This window comes from Ahaetulla prasina, chromosome 3 (assembly GCF_028640845.1).
Source record: "Ahaetulla prasina isolate Xishuangbanna chromosome 3, ASM2864084v1, whole genome shotgun sequence".
Lineage (NCBI taxonomy): Eukaryota > Metazoa > Chordata > Lepidosauria > Squamata > Colubridae > Ahaetulla > Ahaetulla prasina.
Window position 1 is genome coordinate 80,019,373 of NC_080541.1, and position 20,896 is coordinate 80,040,268.

The following is a 20,896-nucleotide window of genomic DNA, read 5'->3' on the forward strand; positions in this document are numbered from 1 at the left end:
GCTGGAGCAGGGTTGGACTAGATGACCTCCAGGTCTCTTCCAGGCCTGGATTATCCTCTGAAGCTGCGTCTAGTGCCAGTTTGTACTCCTTCCTTCCTCTCTTCCTTCCTTCCTTCCTTTCTTTCTCTCTCTCTCAAAAACGAACTCCCCCCACACACCCCGTTTTTCCTCCCAGCAGGCTTGCTAGGCAAACCAAAAAACGGGGTGGGGGTGGGAAGTCCGTTTTCCCTTCAGGCTTCAGGGAAACTTCAGGGAAGCCTGCTGGGAGGAAAAACAGACTCCCCTCCCCCATTTTTTGGCTAGCACCCAGCTGAGCTGCGTGATCATCAAAGGCTTTTTTTTTTTTACTTTTAAAGCATTTTTTTCTTCGGTGGAAAAAAAGGCTTTTAAATTTTTTTTAAAAAACTCTGATGATCGCGGGGCTGAGCTGGGCAACCACCCGCCGCCATCGCTACCAGATCGGGAGATCCGGTCCGAACCGGGATCATTTCACCCCTGCACATACTCTAAATTTGGAAGCCGTACGGGTCTGGATGGGGAGAAACAGGCTCAAGCTCAATCCTTCCAAGACAGAGTGGCTGTGGATACCGGCATCCCGGTACAGTCAGCTGAGTCCTCGGCTGACTGTTGGGGGCGAGTCACTGGCCCCGATGGAGAGGGTGCGCAATCTGGGCGTTCTCCTGGATGAACGACTGTCTTTTGAAGACCATTTGACGGCCGTCTCCAGGAGAGCTTTCCACCAGGTTCGCCTGGTGCGCCAGTTGCGCCCCTTTCTAGACCGGGATGCCTTATGCACGGTCACTCACACCCTCGTGACGTCTCGCCTGGATTACTGCAATGCTCTCTACATGGGGCTCCCCTTGAGGGGCATCCGGAGGCTTCAGTTAGTCCAGAATGCGGCTGCGCGGGTGATAGAGGGAGCCCCTCGTGGCTCCCGTGTTACACCTATCCTGCGCAGACTGCACTGGCTACCTGTGGCCTTCCGGGTGCGCTTCAAGGTGCTGGTGACAATCTTTAAAGCGCTCCATGGCATAGGGCCGGGCTATTTACGGGACCGCCTACTGCTACCAAATACCTCTCACCGACCCGTGCGCTCTCACAGAGAGGGACTCCTCAGGGTGCCGTCAGCTAGGCAGTGCCGTCTGGCGACACCCAGGGGAAAGGCCTTCTCTGTGGGGGCTCCCACCCTCTGGAACGAACTCCCTCCAGGACTTCGACAACTTCCGGACCTCCGAATCTTTCGTCGCGAGCTTAAAACATACTTATTCATCTGCGCGGGACTGGATTAGATTTTAAAGTTATGGGTTTTAAGGGGTTTTTATTATTTATACTATTTTAAATTTGGGCAATAGAATAAGTTTTTTAATTGTTGTTTTTAATCTGTACTTATATGTATTTTAACTGCCTGTGAACCGCCCTGAGTCCTTAGGGAGATAGGGCGGTATATAAATTTGAAAAAATAAATAAATAAATAAATAAATATACTAGTGGTCCCCAACTTTTACAGCTTGGTGGCCTATCATGGGGGAGAGGGGAACCAGCCTGCAGCTTATGCAAGTTGCAGGCTTTTACTGGCCAGTCACATGGCCCAGTTCCAAACAGGCCACTGCCTGGTAGTGAGCTGTGGCCTGGGGGTTGGGGACCTCTGCTCTATACTTTGTACTATAATTTGTCCCTTCCAGTGTTATGTAACTAATATACTTATCTACTGGACAATTGAAGAATGGCTTTCTAAACATTTCAACCAACAATCTTTTCCAGCCAAATCTGGACCAGCCAGAGATTGAAGCTGTAACTTCTACAGCTGTAAAATTTGTCCTTGTATCCAAAACAAAACGTGAAATTCATCACTCTTTTTTCATGGAGCAACAGTTAATTCAAATGCTAAAGATGAAGATGACATCTCAAAAGAGCAAAGAATCAAGCTTAAAAGGCATCAAGGGCTGCTAGTATAAATCTGCAAAATACTTCAGACCAGATGTACTTAAAATGTTACTAATGGCCACTTGAACAGAACACTAAAAATCTATGTTCACAGATTACTAATGGGTTTAGTAGTGGGTTTCCTCAGGGAGTTAGTGACTAAATTGCTGGGTAACACATTCAACTTCTATTATTTAATAATGGCAAAACATTTGCTACCTACAATGGTTGATCGTATTTGTCATGTTTTCCTTGGCCTCAAATTTTCATTAGATAATGTGCAACTTCTACTTGTGCTCACATGGGTTACTAGCTTGTTGTCTTTGTAACTAATATTGCTACCTTTCAATATTCCACTAATTTCCATAATAGTATTAGTAGTAAAGGTTTTGCTTAGGAGGACCACTTTAATTCAACATTTTTAAAAAATGCTAATTATAAAACAAGTTTTTTGGTACTTTCTCCCATGACAGAAGCAATTATGGGATTAATTTACATAATATTACTGTGGCTAAAAATGTTCTAAAAGAATTTAGTTAAAATATAAGGGGTTGAAATTTCATAAGCACATATTGTTTAAAGTCAGAAATTCAATTTAAGTGAAACAACTATTTTTAAATATGTGGCCTTAAAGAGAAAAAATGTAGTTCAGTTTAGATGCTAATAGTCCCAAGTTTAGTTCTGAGCATCTTTTCATAAACTATGAGAAACTTTGGAGATTTCCTTCTTAATCTTTGTAGGCAAGTTGACTGAAATTTAAGGCAGTTTCCAATGTTCTGCATGCCTGTAACTCTAAAAATATTATATTTATATTGGAAGGACTATGAATCTAATTGTTAGTTGTCTGAGAAAAAACAACTAATAAAAGACATAACTCCATTTGAGATTTTTAGGAAGAGGCAGTTGGTGTTGCTAAATCTTCAAAAAACAAAAACAAAACCCACACATTTGTAGGCAGCGTATATAGAATCCAGTGACAGTAATAAGATGTTCGTTGATTGACATGCCTAAACCACAACTTTTCCTAGAGAAAGGGGATCTTTCTTTATCTGAATATGAATCTTTACCACTATGTAAACTGTGCTTCTCTTATGGTACTACTATACAGATATCAGTTTTCACGGGGTATTTGCCAGCTTGTATATCTAAATGTTCGCTGATTTTTAATATTTAGATTAAATTCAAATATATTGATAAGCTGGTTCTAAGGACCATTAACTAATATACCATAGCAAATTTACGTCTCTTCCTACATGAATTGCTTGGAGAAGAAAGTTGGGCTGTCACAAGTATGTTTTCTCTCTCTTTTTTCATCCACTATATGTAAGCTTTATTTAATTATTCACTTTTTTGCTACTCATTTCCAGAGGTTCTGGGTAGCTAAACAGTTTGAAACACCACCAAGTTAAAGCCAAAGCAAAATAAAAATTTATCATTCTCAAAAATAATAAATAAATCCATCTTTAAAGTAAATCAAACGCTGTATGAAAAATCACACAAAAGAGGAAACTGTACAAAAAGTCGCATTCATCACATTCAAATCTCCAATCATAACACAGCCTCGGGGAATGTTTGTTGGAATAATCTGCTGATTTCCCGTTAAGAATCAGGTTTACAATTAAATTTTAGGAATATCAGTATTTCCAAGATGTTGATATCAGCTTTGGCTGATATTTCTCTAAGTTATACCGGGCTAATTAACTTAGATTTTAACTTGGTTAAAATACAACAAGGTAAACGTCCCATGATGTTTATTACAATGTGCTGTATGTCCTCAGCCATTACTGTATGAAAATCAGAAAAGTTACTAGTCTGGGATTAGACTGTATCCGTATTGTATCTTAATCACCATTTTCATTTTGTCAGTTGTGCTGATTTCCAATCTATTCCTTGAGCCAAATTAAAGTTGCAATTTAAATTACCAATTTTGTTTTAGGAAATACTGGAAATACTTCATTATGTCCTATGTACAAGCCCCAAATTTATCTTCTGAAACCCAGCTTAAATGATGCCATGAAAGGACATAGGAGAGGTGTCACTTAGGGAGGCATATTTTGGAAGTCTTACAAACATGGCATAGGTCCGGGTTACTTACGGGACCGTCTACTGCCACCGAATGCCTCCCACCGGCCCGTGCGCTCTCACAGGGAGGGACTCCTCAGGGTGCCATCGGCCAGGCAGTGCCGACTGGCAACGCCCAGGGGAAGGGCCTTTTCTGTGGGGGCTCCCACCCTCTGGAACGAGCTTCCCCCAGGACTCCGTCAACTTCCTGACCTTCGGACCTTCCGCCGCGAGCTCAAGACACATCTATTTATTTGCGCAGGACTGGACTAGATTTTTTTTAAAAATTTTAAAAATTTTAAATGTCTAAATTTTAGATTTGGTTTTAAATTGGGTTTTATTGTTTATATGTCTATTTTAAATTTTGGCCTATATAATAAGTTTTTTAGATGAATGTTTTACTTTGTATATTTATGTGTTTTATATGGCTGTACACCGCCCTGAGTCCCTAGGGAGATAGGGCGGTATAAAAGTACGAATAAATAAATAAATAAATAAATAAATAAAGGTTAAAGACATTTTTAAGGGTTTTGGTACCAGAGGAAGATCTTTTTGCTCATTCAGGCTTTTTAATCAACTTTTATCTTTGGGTTGGTGAATATATACTGACAGTTTATATTTTTTCCACAGGCAAGAACTATAAGAAATAAAGTGAATTGCTTGAAAAATTTCAGGTAATTTTTTATTTACAGAGAAACATCAGTAAGTATTGAAATTGAATAGCAACTTCAGAGGAAAGAATGCAGTTTTTTTAGGGAGTGTATTATTGGCACTACTTCAGACAGTGCAAGGAAGTAAAGAAATAGAGAAGAAAGGATAAACAGAGTTATATGCAATCAGATGCACTTAGATAATATTATCTGATTAGTGATGCGATATTTGTCTAACTCCTAGCAGTAATTTCCAACAATAACTTATTCCTGACTGCTTATTGCAGTTCTGACAAAGTTGCCTCTTTCTGTAGCGGCAAGGGGTTTTGAGAACTCCACCTCAAACTTTAACCAAGGTTTTTTTAAAAAATATGATATCATTTTCATTTTGGCATTTGCAGAATTTTGAACGGTTGTGGACTACTAGGCTACAGTACAGTAGACAGAAATTCAGATAAGGTCAAAACTGTAGAAATGGCTACAACGGATTACCTTAACTCCTGACGCACATCACAGCTGCATGAGATGGAAAAAGCAACTTCTGTGACATATTGATAGCTCAGGATGACAGGTATATACAAATTTCTGCAAGAAAAGGTTGCCCCAGAAAGCATAATTTGTGAAACTCTGTTTTATCTGTCCTGAACCAAGTATGAACTATGGGACTACTAGAGATATTAGTATTGTCATTCCCTTCCTCATGAAGAAATCTCAAACTTGTAAAGGCAAAGTCAAAAGTGCTAAGTGCTCTGGTAGAATGTTTATATTTTTTCAGGCATTTTAAAATGTCTATCCTCCCAAATGATAACAGGAAAATAAATAGATATTTTTCCCCAAATATTGACGGCAATATCAATCAAAACTTTGTTTTTCAAATCCTTGAGAGAAATTCAATATATTTTGGTTTTTTATATTAGCGGTTCTATTTATATATTCCCTAAGACTCTTTATATCGATATCAATTGGATTTGTCTTTCATTTACTACCCCCAGTATTAGATACTAAAAAAACCCAAAAAATAATGACTAGATTTTTAAGTGTATTTGATTGTTAAACATGATCATCACAAATATAGAGCAAGAAATGAATAGCAGCCTTGTCTGTGGAGATTCTCAGTCATCTAGGTCATAGTTGTCTCAAAGGTGCTTTTTTTTCTTCAAAAGGCAAGTGGACTGTGTTTTTTTTCCTTGAAGAAGAAGAAGAAACTTCCTTCTTCCTCAAGGAAAAAAACAGTCCAGTTGCCTTTTGAAGAAAAAGATCCTTTGAGACAATAGCAGCCTTGATTTACAGAAAGGAAAAAAAAATACTGAATCATAAAGTTGAAAGGAACTCACTCAATCCAGGATACATTAATAGCATTTCTGGCAGATAGCTATCTATTAAATAACTGAACCAAAGGGTGTCTACTATTTGCTGAAGTAGATATTATTGGAATTTCTTCCTTACACTTCCTCACTCTTTCCATTTACTAATTTTAAACTGGCTCTCTGGAATAGTAGAATCCTGCTTAGTCGTCTGTGTGGCCACCCTTTAGATATATGATTTATTATGATGCCTCTTCTTATTCTTCATTTCTTTAGGCTAACCATACTGATTTAATCCTTTCTCATTTCCAGACTTATTTCTAGATATCTATACTATTTTCTGGTGGGACAGAGATGTGAAATTTATGGCCAGTTTCTGTCAAGTGAAGAAATGTTTGAAATGAATATATCACAGGCCATAAAAATGTTAGAAGTAATAAATAGTACATTTGCCAGAAACTAGCATGTAAGTATGTATGTATGTATATATGTGTGTATGTATGTATGTATGTATGTATGTGTGTAATATAACATACAAATTATATAAATATAATGCAGTTGTATTAATTATCATGACAGTGTAATCCTAATTTGTCAAAAACATTGGATAAGTATGAGCTGCATTTGGTCTGCTCACCATAATTGAATTAATCTTACCTAAAGCCATTGCTTACATTTCCATGATGTCAGTATGCTGCCGATGAGCATGCATGGATGGCCAGCAATAACAATAAGCACAGATTTATTGTGAAATGAGATGTCATCATATCAATGAGAGTTTCCAAGGAATTTTGTGTTTGTCATATCAAAACCACCATGGGTTTACAACAGAATTTTATATAAAGGCGACACATAAGTTTAATTACAAATGTTGACGTGAAATCCAGGTTGATCCTGTTTCTCCCAAATGAATTGACCACAATTTTCAGCTTGGCATGACTTGAAAGCTGAAAGAATGTATTTCTACTAATTGCCAAATCATTCCATTGTTTCTGTGTATACAGAAACACTACACTCTGATCATAGTGGTCATGCTTGAGTTACTATCTGATATTTACTTCTGCTATTCCAATTGACTAATCTGGTTCATACTGACTGCAAATTTCCATTTATTCAGTTGGCCTTTTTTCAGTGTCACCCTGCAGTTCTAGTTGGAATGTGAAAAGAACAACAATAATTTCAGACACAAATTTCAACCATGCCTGTTCTTATCTTTGAAGCAATTTTCATGTCACCGCTGCCTCACGCTTGAGCATATGAAGCTAGGATCTAAAATGATTCTATTTTCCAGTACTTATTAATTATTTTCCAATGCAATCCTAATGAATTCTGAACAGATAACAATATGTAGTACAAATCCAGGTAAATAAACTAGAAACACCACACAAAAAAGGGATCCATGGTTGTTTCATCCCATCCAGATCGTCACAGCCTCTAGATATCAGTTCAGAACCTGGCTTGGAGTGTCAAAATATAACTGCATATCATCAACATATTGAAAACCTTACCAAAACTAATTAGTAGCCACCCCCAGTAGTTTCATGTAGACTTTAAATAGCATAGAAAGAAGTTCTGATCTTATGAACCTTTATACTGAAATTCCTAGGAGGTTGAGCAATGCTCCAATGTGACCACTAGCTAGAACTGCCAGCTCTAGTATGAGTGGAAACACCTTGAAATGGCTCCCCACTCTCATCCTAGCTGCTATGGACTAAAGTGGACCAAAAGGAGACTACCTTCAATCCAGATCCCAATGTGATGTTACCAGAGTGATAAGTATCATTTTGGTCCCATGCCTAGGGCTGAATCTTGACTATAAAAGAATCAGTCATTCATATGCTCTAGAATACTCTATAACTGATTCATCAACACCTTTCCAACCATACAGTTTTGCCCTGTTCCTACCTAGTTTATTTTTTTTGGGGGGGGGGGGGCACTGCTGAAAAATTACTACTCAAAGCTAATTAATACTAATAAAACATATGCATATGTACTTAATATAAAATAGATGTTTGTGCGTATGCACCAAGAATTAGTTGGTGTCCACAAAATAAGTACTTTCAACTGCTCCAATATAGTGAAACAACTCTACAATGCTCCTTTTAAAATAATAATCTTATAAAACATTTATAGTTAAACAGATAACAATAATAAAAACTACAAAAAAAAAGAAAAATAATGCAGGAGAATATTGAAGGGAAAACTTAAAAAATTAAAACCAGAAACAGGGTTGAGGTGGGATCTTCTCTTAATCTTTTGCTGAGACATTGGCCAGACTGAAGCCTGCTTTAATTCAACAAGTACATTGACGTATGTTCTGTTCATTTAGAGAAGAAAGAATTATGTGCTTCCAGATGAATGTTGATCAAAAGTGTTGGCTTAGTGAGACAGTGATATTTCTCTCCAAAATGCATCTGGAAATAATGTATCATGTCATATCGTTATACTCATGGGAAATTCTGGTCCTAATTAAAACATATATTTATTTATTGGATTTGTATTCTACAAAATGTAGACTCATAATGACTTGCAGAATAACAATTCATCTACCGTACAGCATAACAACATCCACAACACAACTTAAAACAATAAAATGAACACAATAAGGTAGTTGTAAATAAAACATCTACAGTAAATGACACACATTAAAAACAAGTAACATTAACAATTAAAATCCATAATAATGTTCTGATACAACCACTAATTAAAAATATTAAACAGTACAAGACCTTCAACAGCTATCTAGAGGATTAGATTCTGCTCTTGTTACAGCCCAGCTTTTATCACTTTCCAGGAAGTTACCACTTTTGGAGCAAGTGGAATAACTAAGGGGGTTTCCTTCATAATAGAAGTGCCACAGTTGAAAAGAATTGATTCCTGGTTTCCACTTGTCTTATTTCATGAAAATGTGGGAGCTTCTCCTATAATGACTATACCAGATGAATCAGTTATAGTTAGAGGAGACACTGGACTGCTAAGGGCAGCCTAATTCTTCCCTAGAAGTTGCCCAGAAACCCTTTTTTCTATAAAGGCATGAAAAAAATAAGTCTGATCAACGAAGTAACTCTCTCAGATATCTCATCTTAGAATGAAAAATCAGATCTATTTGAAAATTCCAATCATTAATTCTCCAGAAATTCAGTGATGTCTCCTCAGTTTTTATGAGTTAACAGTTAGGCCTAGGTAAGTATTGATGCGCATGTATATGTTGGAGGTATCTTGGCTCAGTTTTACCTCAGTTTTATCTCAGTTTTACAAAACTATGGGCTCAGCGGAGTTTAGGTTAACCACAGACTTTAAAAATCTACCTTGGAAGTCTTAAAAGTATAATAGTCTTTATTAAACTCTTGATACACAGTGTAAGCAAACAAAAAATGTAAACAAAGTAGACCACAGACTACTGTCAACATCTTAATTTTGATATTTATATTATTATAAATAGAGTCTTAAATCAAGCTTATGAACCAGATGTCTATGGAGATGCTCAGTGATTCAGGTCACGTTGTCACAAAGGTGCTTTTTCAAAAGGCAACTAGACTTTGTTTTTTCTTGAAGACGTTTCACTTCTCATCCAAGAAGCTTCTTCAGTTCTGACTGAATGGTGGAGGATGAAAGGATTTATATTCCTTGCAGTCATCTGGTTGTTAGTACTCTTTCTGAGAGTCCTTGAGACCACTTGTGCCTTCAGGGTTACCTGAATAGTGTAAATAGGTGTGGAACTTTCTTGGAACTGCTGAAAGGACTGTGCTGTAAGGAATATAAATCCTTCCATCCTTCACCATTCAGTCAGAACTGAAGAAACATCTTGGATGAGAAGTGAAACGTCTTCAAGGAAAAACGAAGTCCAGCTGCCTTTTGAAAAAGCACCTTTGGGAAGATTATGAACCAGATCTCTTCACACCAATTAAATGTTAGTGGCTCTCATTAGTATATGCTAGTTCAGTATAAAAGCAACTGAATTCAAGAGCATTAACTTCAAGAAAACTGAAATTATATGACATTTGGCAGATTTTTAAAAATTCATTTAATTAAATAATAATAATTTTGATAGCTTGGAAAATCCATCTGGAGGTTCATGAATGTTCTGGCACTCTTAAAGCCATGTTGCCGACCTCAAATTTATTCTTTACAACATTGTGTACTTAATGGATTTGTGAAGCAGAAATTCAAGAACTTTTGAAAGTTATTCTATCTGCTTCCTTATGAAAAAAATACCCTTCATTTTTAAACTTGGTATATTGCTAACAATTTAATGTGTCTGAACTGTGAAAAGCTATGACAGGACTTTATTATTATATTTTCTTTTCTGTCTCTTGAAATTGTAAGTGGCCTGATATTTTAAGTAATTGAAGCATGAGGTAGCAAAGACTTCAGTTATATCTGCCACCCTTGATTAAAATAAGCTTTAGTAAGTGCTTTTTTTTTTATGGAAACAGCTGGTTGGAAGCTATTTTTCTATAGCATCCAAAAATCCTTTGCTCAGTACTGGATACGCTGTAGCATGCTGAGATTTGTGTATAATTGTAAAAGAACTGACATGAAACAAAATGAAATATCCATTGATATATTACTTGGTCAGAATTATTCAAGATATTTATGAATCTGTTACATCGATTGAGCTGCTCAAGAACTAAAAAAAAGGCAAATTGTAGTTGGCAAAAAGCATCCATATTCTTTTAGTGTCAGTGATCGCTGCAGGAAGGTGAATGAAAACATAAAAATGCACTTTTCTATTTCGACAAGTGGAGTTGATAGCTAGGATGCTTCTTATTGTCATACCTCTGGTGGCTCAACGGACTAAGACAGTCTGTTATTAACACAGCTGCTTGCAATTACTGCAAGTTCAAGTCCCACCAGGCCCAAGGTTGACTCAGCCTTCCATCCTTTATAAGGTAGGTAAAATGAGGACCCAGATTGTTGGGGGCAAAAAAAGTTGACTTTGTATATAATATACAGATGGATGAAGACTATTGCTTAACATAGTGTAAGCTGCCCTGAGTCTTCGGAGAAGGGCGGGATATAAATGCAAATTAAAAAAAAATCATATGCCATATGCCTGACTTGTAGTGACTGACTCCAGTTACTGCAACAGCAGAAATCTAGGAGGAAGATCTTATGACTTTTACAGATGTTATCGTCCAATGAACATTTTCTTACAGTTGCTCAAGTAATTTGTAACAACAACAGCAACAACAATAAACCAAAGCTTTGCATGGATGTGGATGACAGATTAAATAGATGGAACACCGAAGCTTTGCATGGACAGCACTTGAAAAACATTGAAGGAAAATATGTTGACAATTTTACATGGGCATGGCTTAAGATGGGAACCATCAAGAAAGAAATGGAAGGTTTAATACTCGCTGCTCAAGAAGCGAGTATTATCACTACAAACTGACGCCATGAAAGCAAAGATACAAAAATCCGCTGACAATCCAAACTGCTGACTTTGCAACAACAAAGTCGAAACTGTTTCACATTTAATATGTGAATGCAGCAAAATCGCACAAACTGATTACAAAGCTAGACACATCCGAGTTGCTAAATTAATCCACTGGTCATTATGTAAAAAATACAACTTATCTGTATCCAAAAATTAATGGGAACATAAAGTGAAAAATGTTATAGAAAATAAGAAGCAGAAGATCTTGTGGGACTTTTGAATACAGACGGATCGTCATTTGGAACACAACACGCCAGATATTGCAGTTGTTGAAAACCAAAACGTACAATCTATTGACATCGCAGTACCAGGAGATGCCAGAGTCGAAGAAAAAGAATTGGAAAAAAACATGAAATATCGAGACCTGGCCATCGAAATTACATGGCTATGGATGAAACATGTAACAGTGATACCCATTGTCATCGGGGCACTTGATACCACCTCCAAGAATTTTATAAGATACATCAACAAATTGCAGCTTCCTGCAATAACACCAGTGGAACTGCAAAAAGCAGCGCTACTTGGAACATCGTACATCCTACGAAGGTACTTGGTTGATACCTAGGACACTGGCAGCAACCCGTATCAACCATTAGCACCAGTCAATGGTATTTGTGATGCATTTTTGAATGTTCAGTTAACTGAGTTTCATGTTTAATGAATAAAGTAAATAATAAATGGCATATATTGAGGGAAAACAGTATGATATGTTCCCCACAATATGTTTCTTTTCAGCCTATGATGTGTAGCAGTGATACTGTGATATGAGTTGGACACTTCTACTCTCAGTTATAAAACCAGGCTCTTTTTTTAAACCTAGGGATATGTCTGTGGAGATTCTCAGTCCATATTACGGTTGTCCCAAAGGTGCTTTTTCAAAAGGTAACTGGACTTCGTTTTTCCTTGAAGTCAGAATTGAAGAAGCTTCTTGGATCAGAAGTGACACATCTTCGAGGAAAAACCAAGTCCAGTTGCCTTTTGAAAAAGCACCTTTGGGATTAGGGATGTAAGAGCTTCCTATACAAGGCAGAGTAATCAGCAATGCCCTGGATGGTATGAGGCCTGTGTGGACAAATTTGCAAAGCTGCTGAGAAAGTGACTGGCATCTAAGCCAATGTGGGCAATTGGTTGCCGAGGAAGTTCTGGTAGGAACCAACATCCAAAGGTAGGACTTTTCACTCTGATTTCTCTGAATGAAGAACTAGGTGAGATCAACAAGCTGAGGAAAGGGCCTTCTATTATTTTTACATATGTAAATGAGAATCAAAGAATATGGTCTAGTTCAGGGGTCTCCAAACTTGGCAACTTTAAGACTTGTGGACTTCAATTCCCAGAATTCTTCAGCCCGCAAAACCAAACCTGGCTGAGGAATTCTGGGAGTTGAAGTCCACAAGTCTTAAAGTTGCCAAGTTTGGAGACCCCTGGCCTAGTTGAATGGCAGGCACATTGTTTTCTTCTTATGTCGCCTCTTTAGTTTGCAAAGAAATTCAGAAGCAAAAGCAGTGTATTTTAGGGTTAGTTTTGAGGTTGCTGTCATCAGCTATCTTGGTTGGGTGAACAATCTGAAGTCCAAAGGCAGGGCAACCTCCTTGCTTGCTGTCCGGACCCCTCCAAAAATATCTTCCAAAATGTCTAGTAAAATGGGAAAATTATTAAACACATGTGGAGATCAAACCAGTTATCTGAATTAGAGTGTACAGAATTAGAGATGAAAGCTTCATTTTTGCATCAGTAAACTATACTAGTTACTCAAGAGACCTCTAGGAGATTCTATTTTTGCATTTGTTTATTTTATATGAATTTTGTATTTGTTTATTTTATTTTGGCTGCCCAACTCATAATTGTGACTTTGGGCAGTTTACGTAGGACCAAAACAGAAAAACCAAAATAATCCACAAAAAACAACAACAAAAAACTAAACATAATACAACAAAGGGCTACCACAGTCATAATCTCAATCATTTCAAAAGAGGCTCATTTAACACTTTGACCTAACGCCTTGAGGAAGAGCCAGGTTTTCAAGACCTTGCGAAAGATCACCAGAGTCGGGATCATTTGACTATCAGAATGCATACTCTTCTATAGAGTATGCACCACAACAAAGTATACACATCCCAGATCACACCAGATGGGCTTAGTTCATAAAGGAGACCCGAAGCCTGCCTATCTTATTTTATCTGGAGAAACAGGCAGGAACAATAGAAGAAATGCAATTCCGTAAATTACCTAGTCTTGTGCCACGAAGAGCTTTGTAGGTAATAACCTATACTTTGTATAAGGTTGCACTGTTAGTATATATTTATAAAAAAATGCAAAGATAGCTTAAATTTTGGATTGTTGGCAAAGCAAGAAAGGAAAGGAAATGGGCAAGAGTTGGGATGAAATGCTCTCTTTCATCCGATGCAATACTTACATGATTTACTATTGTGTCACTGGAAAATATGTTAGGCTGTATGGCTGATTTGTCTTCTCTATGATCACTTCAATAAACTGGAAATGTGCTGCTTCACATAAAAGGAGACTTAATGTCTTCACGCTGAATTCAAGCTGGTCAAAGTACATAGTCACACTAAAGTCATCCGATCACATCACTCGGAGCAAACTTTATGTTCTTAGTGTGAATGCTGAAAAAGAAACACTTTTAATTATGCTAAATTAAATACAACACAGACAAACGGAGAAGTAGTAAAATAAGAATTCCTTCCATTTCTGTTTCTATTACCTTCCGTCTTTTCTCCATATAAAAATTATCCCTTCCTAATGACAAGCAAAAGACAGATTATTTTAATGCTCTACAAATGAAAAAGCCCTCCAAGAGTTGAGCTCACACTTCAAATGGAAAGCAATTTCCATGCATGTTTTAAAAAATGTGCTAAATGAACTAACATTGATATAACTTCAAGCAATTAGGAGCACACTAATAACAATAGGAGGCTTCAGCTGTAAATAATTACTCTTGCCTCAAGGCTGTTCTTTAATTCTTGGGTTACTGAATCTATAAACAATAATCAAACGGCAAAGCCGGTTACACTTGTGCTAGTGGGAGAATAGAGGTTTTAAATCTTAATTGTAAAATTGTGTGCTTCTGGATGTGTGTACAAACACATACTCACCTCTGCCAATAGTGACACCCAATGGTGATTTTGACCTGCAGGAGTATTGGTCTGAGAGGCTAAGAACTAATGTGTCCTTTCATTGGTGTATCATATGTTCAGTAGTTACAGTGCAGATTTTGTGTGCAGAAAAACTGTTGTGCTGTGTGTATGCATGTGTGTGTTTGTCTGTGAGAGAGAGATAGGAGGGGGCCTTGCTGCTGTGACTCAAAAAATAGAAACATAAAAAAGAAGTTTTCTAATTGCTGCTACCCACAATCTTGTTAATGAGTAACGTACAGTCTGCTTCTCTCCCCCACAGATGCAATTGTGGCTACATTGTTTATCCAGTTTATTCAATATGCCAAAACTAACATTGAACACAATGAAGTATGGCTGCTATTGTAGTCCAGATTAAGATTTCTTTAATTAGAATGAAAGAAAATGGAGACAAGGAGATTTAAATATGATGGGTTTGCAGCGTGTTGCATGGGAAGCTGCCCAGAGTCACAGCATCAGTGAGATGGGTGGCAGAGAAATTTAATAAAGAAAAGAAATGAATTAAAAAAAATATCCAGATAAAATTATGTTTTTTTGGTGGGGGGGCACAAGAAGCCGAGAAGAAGAATTTGTTTTGGTGGTGGATGATACAATTCCACCAGTGCCTTGAATAAAAAAAGCCAGTGTTATCTTCAAAGTGAAAGATCTTTGAGATACCGTATATACTCGAGTATAAGCCGAGTTTTTCAGCACGTTTTTTGTGCTGAAAAACGTCCCCTCGGCTTATACTCGGGTCTATACGGCTTATACTCGAGTTTTTGTTTTTTTTTAAGCCCCTCGGCTTATACTCGAGTATATACGGCTTATACTCGAGTTTTGTTTTTTTTTCTTTTTTTCACATTTTACCGGACGGCGCGGGGAAGCCCTGCCGGTGCAGTGAGAGGGCGGGGCGGGGGAGCCGCCAGCCTTCTCAGCTGAGGGAGGGAGGGTTTCCCCAACCGGTAGGTGCCTCATTTCCCACTCTCGGCTTATACTCGAGTCCCCAGTTTACCCCAGTTTTTGGGGTAAAATTGGGGACCTCGGCTTATACTCGGATCGGCTTATATTCGAGTATATACGGTAATTGTGGTTTTCCCACTGTAGGGTTAATGATAACTTTAGATGAGAAAAAAATGTGCAGTTGAGAATAAACACGTATGGAGCCAGATTTCAGAATCACTTCTTAGCCTGAGCTTCCCATGTCTCTGTTAAAGCCCTTTATTGTCTATGTTATACAGTGTGTGTGTGTGTGCATTTGCATGCATAAAGAGACAAATATGTAAAATGCACACATACTCACAGAGTTGTTTGCTTTTTACTTCTAAGTAATTCAAAATTAAATAACAGGGAGAAAACTAGATGAATCCCTTTTAACTTCTGGCCAAAAGTCTAAAAATAATTATGCCTGACTAATGTCTTCCAAATTTTGCATACATTCAGGTACTGAAAAGTGTGCTTTGTGAGTTGTATTATATTTTTAAACTGTGCCTCTCAGACAAAGCTCACATGCCAATCTAATTTTCTACCAAATCAATATCTGTCTTCTGACAAATATTATTAAGTATCTGTTTTATAAGCCTAATTACAATGAGGGATAATAATTCCACCACTGGGGGATTGTAAATACATAAACAAACAACTCATACAAATATAAAACAGGAAAAGGACTCACAGATGACTTTCATTCACAGCGCACATGTGCCAAAGTGGAAAGACAAAGACGAAGAGCATAATTAAGGAAACATATGAAAGCTACCATGGGGTTTAAGATTAATTAGCTATGCATCAATAATCTCATCAATATCCGATTAACAAATGACATATTGCCCAATGAAACATATTGATTCACTCATACTCCACACTCTTAATAAATTGAAGCTGCTTTGCTAAATGAGAAAGCTGACAAAATAATAATTTCCTGGAAAATTCATCATTATTTGTGATTCAAAATGTTGTGTTCTTGATCAGAAGGTACCACAGAGCAGACCGGAGCACAAACATAGCACCTGTCTGCAGCTCTTTTAAAACATGTGCATCTTTTCCTTCAGTTACATGGAAACTGTGAAAGGTAGCTTAAGTGATCTCAGAAATAGGAATGTTGCTTTAAACAATAGCAGATAGTTGCTGTGTTTGCATTTCTACATGCTACAAAATATATATTTTTATTTATTTCTAAGGCTCTGTGCTCCCATTTAAAAATAACAAAGTTGGTTTCAAGTATAATTTTCTTAGGAAGGAATGATTTATTTTCTTCTAATTAGCCTTAGTGGAATAAACAAAATAACTACAAATGAAAATATAACAATATGTGGGTTTCTTTATTATGGGTCCTAACTGTAACTCCTTTTATGAGCAAAGGAATTCTAAAATAATATAGAGAATAGTTTTAGTTAAATGGGTATTATACACATATTTGGCCTTTCCCGCCCAGAATTACTGAAATAGGGCTATTCTCTATATGTCTTCTTCTTGTTGTTGTTAATTGCAAAATTGTGTCCGACGCATCGCGACCCATAGACAATGTTCCTCCAGGCTTTCCTGTTCTCTGCCATCCTCTGGAGTCCATTTAAGTTCACACCTACTGCTTCAGTGACTTCATCCAGCCACCTCATTCTCTGTCGTCCCTTTCTTGTTTTGCCCTCAATCTTTCCCAGCATTAGGCACTTCTCTATATGTCTACTCTACAATAAATTCCTTGAGTTCCTTCTGACTAGAACTGCAGCAAAATGTACCTAAGCTTTCTAAACAGAGTAAATTAATTCATACATTAAATGCTCCTAAATGATATGTACCATTTTATTTAATGATTATGAAGGCACAGATTAAGTTATAATATTTTAAAGAATGCATTAAAGTGTGTGTAATCTTTTGGATTTCAAGATAATTGCTATTATTTTTTTTCAACGCTATTCTTAAAAGAACGGAAATGTGCAGTGTACTATTAATTTAAAAAATAGATTGATTTTTCCCCCATGGTTTTTGCAAAGAAACAAATGTTGACATATGTAGTTAAATGAAAATATGGGACGATCACAACAACATGGATGGCTGGTGGAAAAGAACTATGGTTCCCTCAGCTTCCTTAATGCTTCACCCTGGAAAGCTGAAAGTTCCAGGATCCTTATAGACATAAATATGGGAACCAATTGTTAAAGCAAAATATCCATTGAATGTTTTCCCTGAAAATAAAAACTCATTTTTCCCTAAAGTACTAGATTATCCAGAGATTTAAAGAAATTAAGAAGTTTGTGAATTGGGAATGTGCAACCTCTTTTTAGACCATAGGCCCTATTTAGCCAGGGCACCAAATGACCTTAATTTAATTTAAAATTGGGCTTGATTTAATTTAATTTGTATGATTACTACTCATGAATTTAATAAATATCTACTTTTGTCCCAATAGCAATTTCTGTTTGATGGCAACTTTTGGAAAGGCTTTATGGCCTGCATTCAAGGTTGTTTTGGGTGTGTGTGTTTATAATGGCATCCATTATGGGCAAATAAGATTAGATGACTCAATAACATTTGAATAGTGACAAGACATAGTATTTGGCTTCCTTTGTAACATTTTGTGCCTTAACTGTGTTTTTAACTTGGCAGCATCTCCAAATAATTAGCACCTAGTTAGTCAGGTAAATTTTGCATCGTCTTGTCATCTTTTTATGGTACCTCCTTTTTAGGGTGCTATTTGGATACTTCACTGAGCAGTTTTGTCCATCGGTAACTCATTAGATTTTTTTGGATGCTATGATATGCTGAATAACTTTATTGACTCATTGAGTAATGGTTTTATTACAGGTTTTAATATTCAGACTTCTCAGTGGAATTGCAGATGGCTCTTAATGAATCCATTATTTACAGGGTTAAAATCTGTTGCTAAATTTTATCTCTGAACTTCAGTTATTCTACATTTATGACTTTCATTTGGGAAAGAATAGAGCTTTATATAATGTTGAACTTTTATTGATGCTTTACCTAACAAAGCTTTAAAATGTGAACAATAAAACAAAATAGCACTGTTTAGCACTTTCCACCATTACCAATTTTTCCTAATGTTCTGTTTCATCATAGCAGCTTTTCACAATTTTTTTCCCTGTAGGTTAAGAATTAAAATGTCAACTTTGAATACCAATCTTTGGTAATGAGTAGTTCACACCATGTGTCAGTCTGGGAAGTAGCCTATCTCAGCTAATCTCCAATTCTGGAATGTGAATTGGGGAAAAAAACCAGTTTATTTAGCATGCAAAAAAATTAAAGGAGGCACAACATCAATGCATTTAAAAAAAACAAAGAAAAATGCAATTTGTGAGAGAATGTCAAGGTGGATCAGCCCAAGAAAGTAATGCCATATAGGTCAGTGCTACTTTTATTGTAAAACAATAGTAGTAAAATCTTTCAAGTTTAAATGGGTTTCTTCCCTCCCTCCCTTTATCTTTATGAGAATTAGGGAGGGTGTTGTTTGAGAAGTTTACATTCCTGCCTTATACCCAGTCTTCTTTTATCTAACCATTGTCTTTATAACAAGTTTTCTTCCTGCCCTTCAAGGTCATTCCTTCTTCCCTCTGCAGAAAATTAGATCAAGTTTTTTTGAACTGGATTCTGCAGAAACATAATGGATTTCATGAAGGATTAATGGGGAAGGGATGGGACATTTTCACAAGGGGATACAGGTGAATGGAGAAACCTCAAATGTACTCAGCCATCTGCTTCCTGCCTCATTGCTGTTCTTCCCATTTTATTCATGTCACCTGAATTTGTAAGTGATCCATGCAGGAGTTGACTTGTCTATCTTTTATGATGTTTACATGTGCACAAAACACAACTTTGGCCTAACAAACTATGACCTAACAAACTGGGTTCTTCACTGCTCATGGTGCAGATGGTACCTCTGTGTATACATGTTTGTATCTACAACAGGGTTGCTTAATAATTAAGGTGGCATACTGACCATCTGTTTAGAAGTAAGCCTTACTGAGCTGTGTTGGAATTAATAAAGAAATTTAGGATTATGCCGCTCAGTGTCAATACACATGCTGTTCAAATGTCTTTGGAATTGGACCTCCTCTAGTGTAAACATACACGACAACAGTGTTTGCAAAGAGAGGCAAACGGAAGAAGAATGGATACTTAAGTGGCTTCAGCCAGGCATTCTCAACCAAAAATATCCACGCCATCAATACCCATCTTAAATATATACCCCTCAATATATGAATATTACTTTGCTTTCTTTTTTATTAATTCTAATAAAATTTTATGTAATAGGAACATTTTCCAGATATGGATCATTGGCTACAAACTAGTACAATTACAGATGGTACAGAAAAATGTGAAAAGAGAACAAGCAAAATGAATTCTATTGCTGCTGGTGTTGTGACTTACACTTATATGTTTTGAGAATTAAAATTAAATTTGCCTTATTTCCCATGATAAAAAACTTTTGTTCATGCAGAACTTATGAATTTCTGGATAGAGCTTTTGAAAGAATATCCTGAAACTGCCATTCAGGCATTGAAAAGTCATTTGTACCAGCACAATTTTCTTTTTACATGCAGTAAGAAAAGCAAGTATAGAAATAAGCTAAACATAGGAGATGATCTCTATTGACAAGGAACATCAATTGCTCCAAATATTGAATTTTTATCCAAAGAAAAGCTATCACATTCCAGTAATTGAACATTGATTTGTTTGGTTAAAACACTAACCTCCCAAGTAATTATAAAATCAAAATGTATTTTTTTCTACATTAGAAAGCTTAATTTTGCATTTGCAATAGTTTATGCTTTTTTCTTCTTCAAGGGTTCCTATATTATTATTATTATCTTTTATTCATTAAACATGAAACTCAAGTCAACTGATCATTTAAAAATGTGTCACAAATACCATTGACTGGTGCTAATAGTTGATACAGGTTGCTGCCAGCATCCTACGTATCAACCAAGTATCTCCTTAAATATATATGATATTCTGAGTTGTGCAGTTTTTTGCAGTTCCTCTGGTGTTATTGCAGGAAGCTGCAATTTCTTGATGTGCTTTGTAAAATTATTGGACATGGTACCAAGTACCCTGATGACAATGGGTATCACTGTTACATGTTTCATCCATAGCTATGTAGTTTTGGTGGCTAGGTCACAATATTTCGTGATTTTTTCCAGTTCTTTTTCTTTGACTCTGGCGTCTCCTGGTACAGGGATGTCAATAAACTGTACGCTTCGGCCCTTGACAACTGTGATATTTGGCATGTTGTGTTCCAAATGATGATCCGTCTGTATTCAAAAGTCCCACAAGATCTCCCACTGTCACATTTTTGGTAACTTTTTCCACTTTGTGCTCCCATGACTTTTCGGATACAGGTATGTCATATTTTTTACATAGTGACCACTGGAC

General features: G+C 36.7%; 1 long non-coding RNA gene across 3 annotated transcripts in view; it reads right to left on the minus strand.

The window, feature by feature from the left end:
* LOC131195314 (uncharacterized) overlaps nt 1-20,896 on the minus strand; it is a 107,975-nt gene that overhangs the window by 49,266 nt on the left and 37,813 nt on the right. Inside the window, exons 2-3 of one of the 3 annotated variants that reach the window (XR_009154402.1) lie at nt 13,795-14,005; nt 5,127-5,219 (exon numbers count right to left, since the gene is read on the minus strand). This is a non-coding gene — a long non-coding RNA (uncharacterized LOC131195314). Of the gene's footprint in view, nt 1-5,126; nt 5,220-12,812; nt 13,014-13,794; nt 14,006-20,896 lie in introns of those variants that run through there. The other 2 variants (XR_009154401.1, XR_009154400.1) reach the window with 2 other exon arrangements.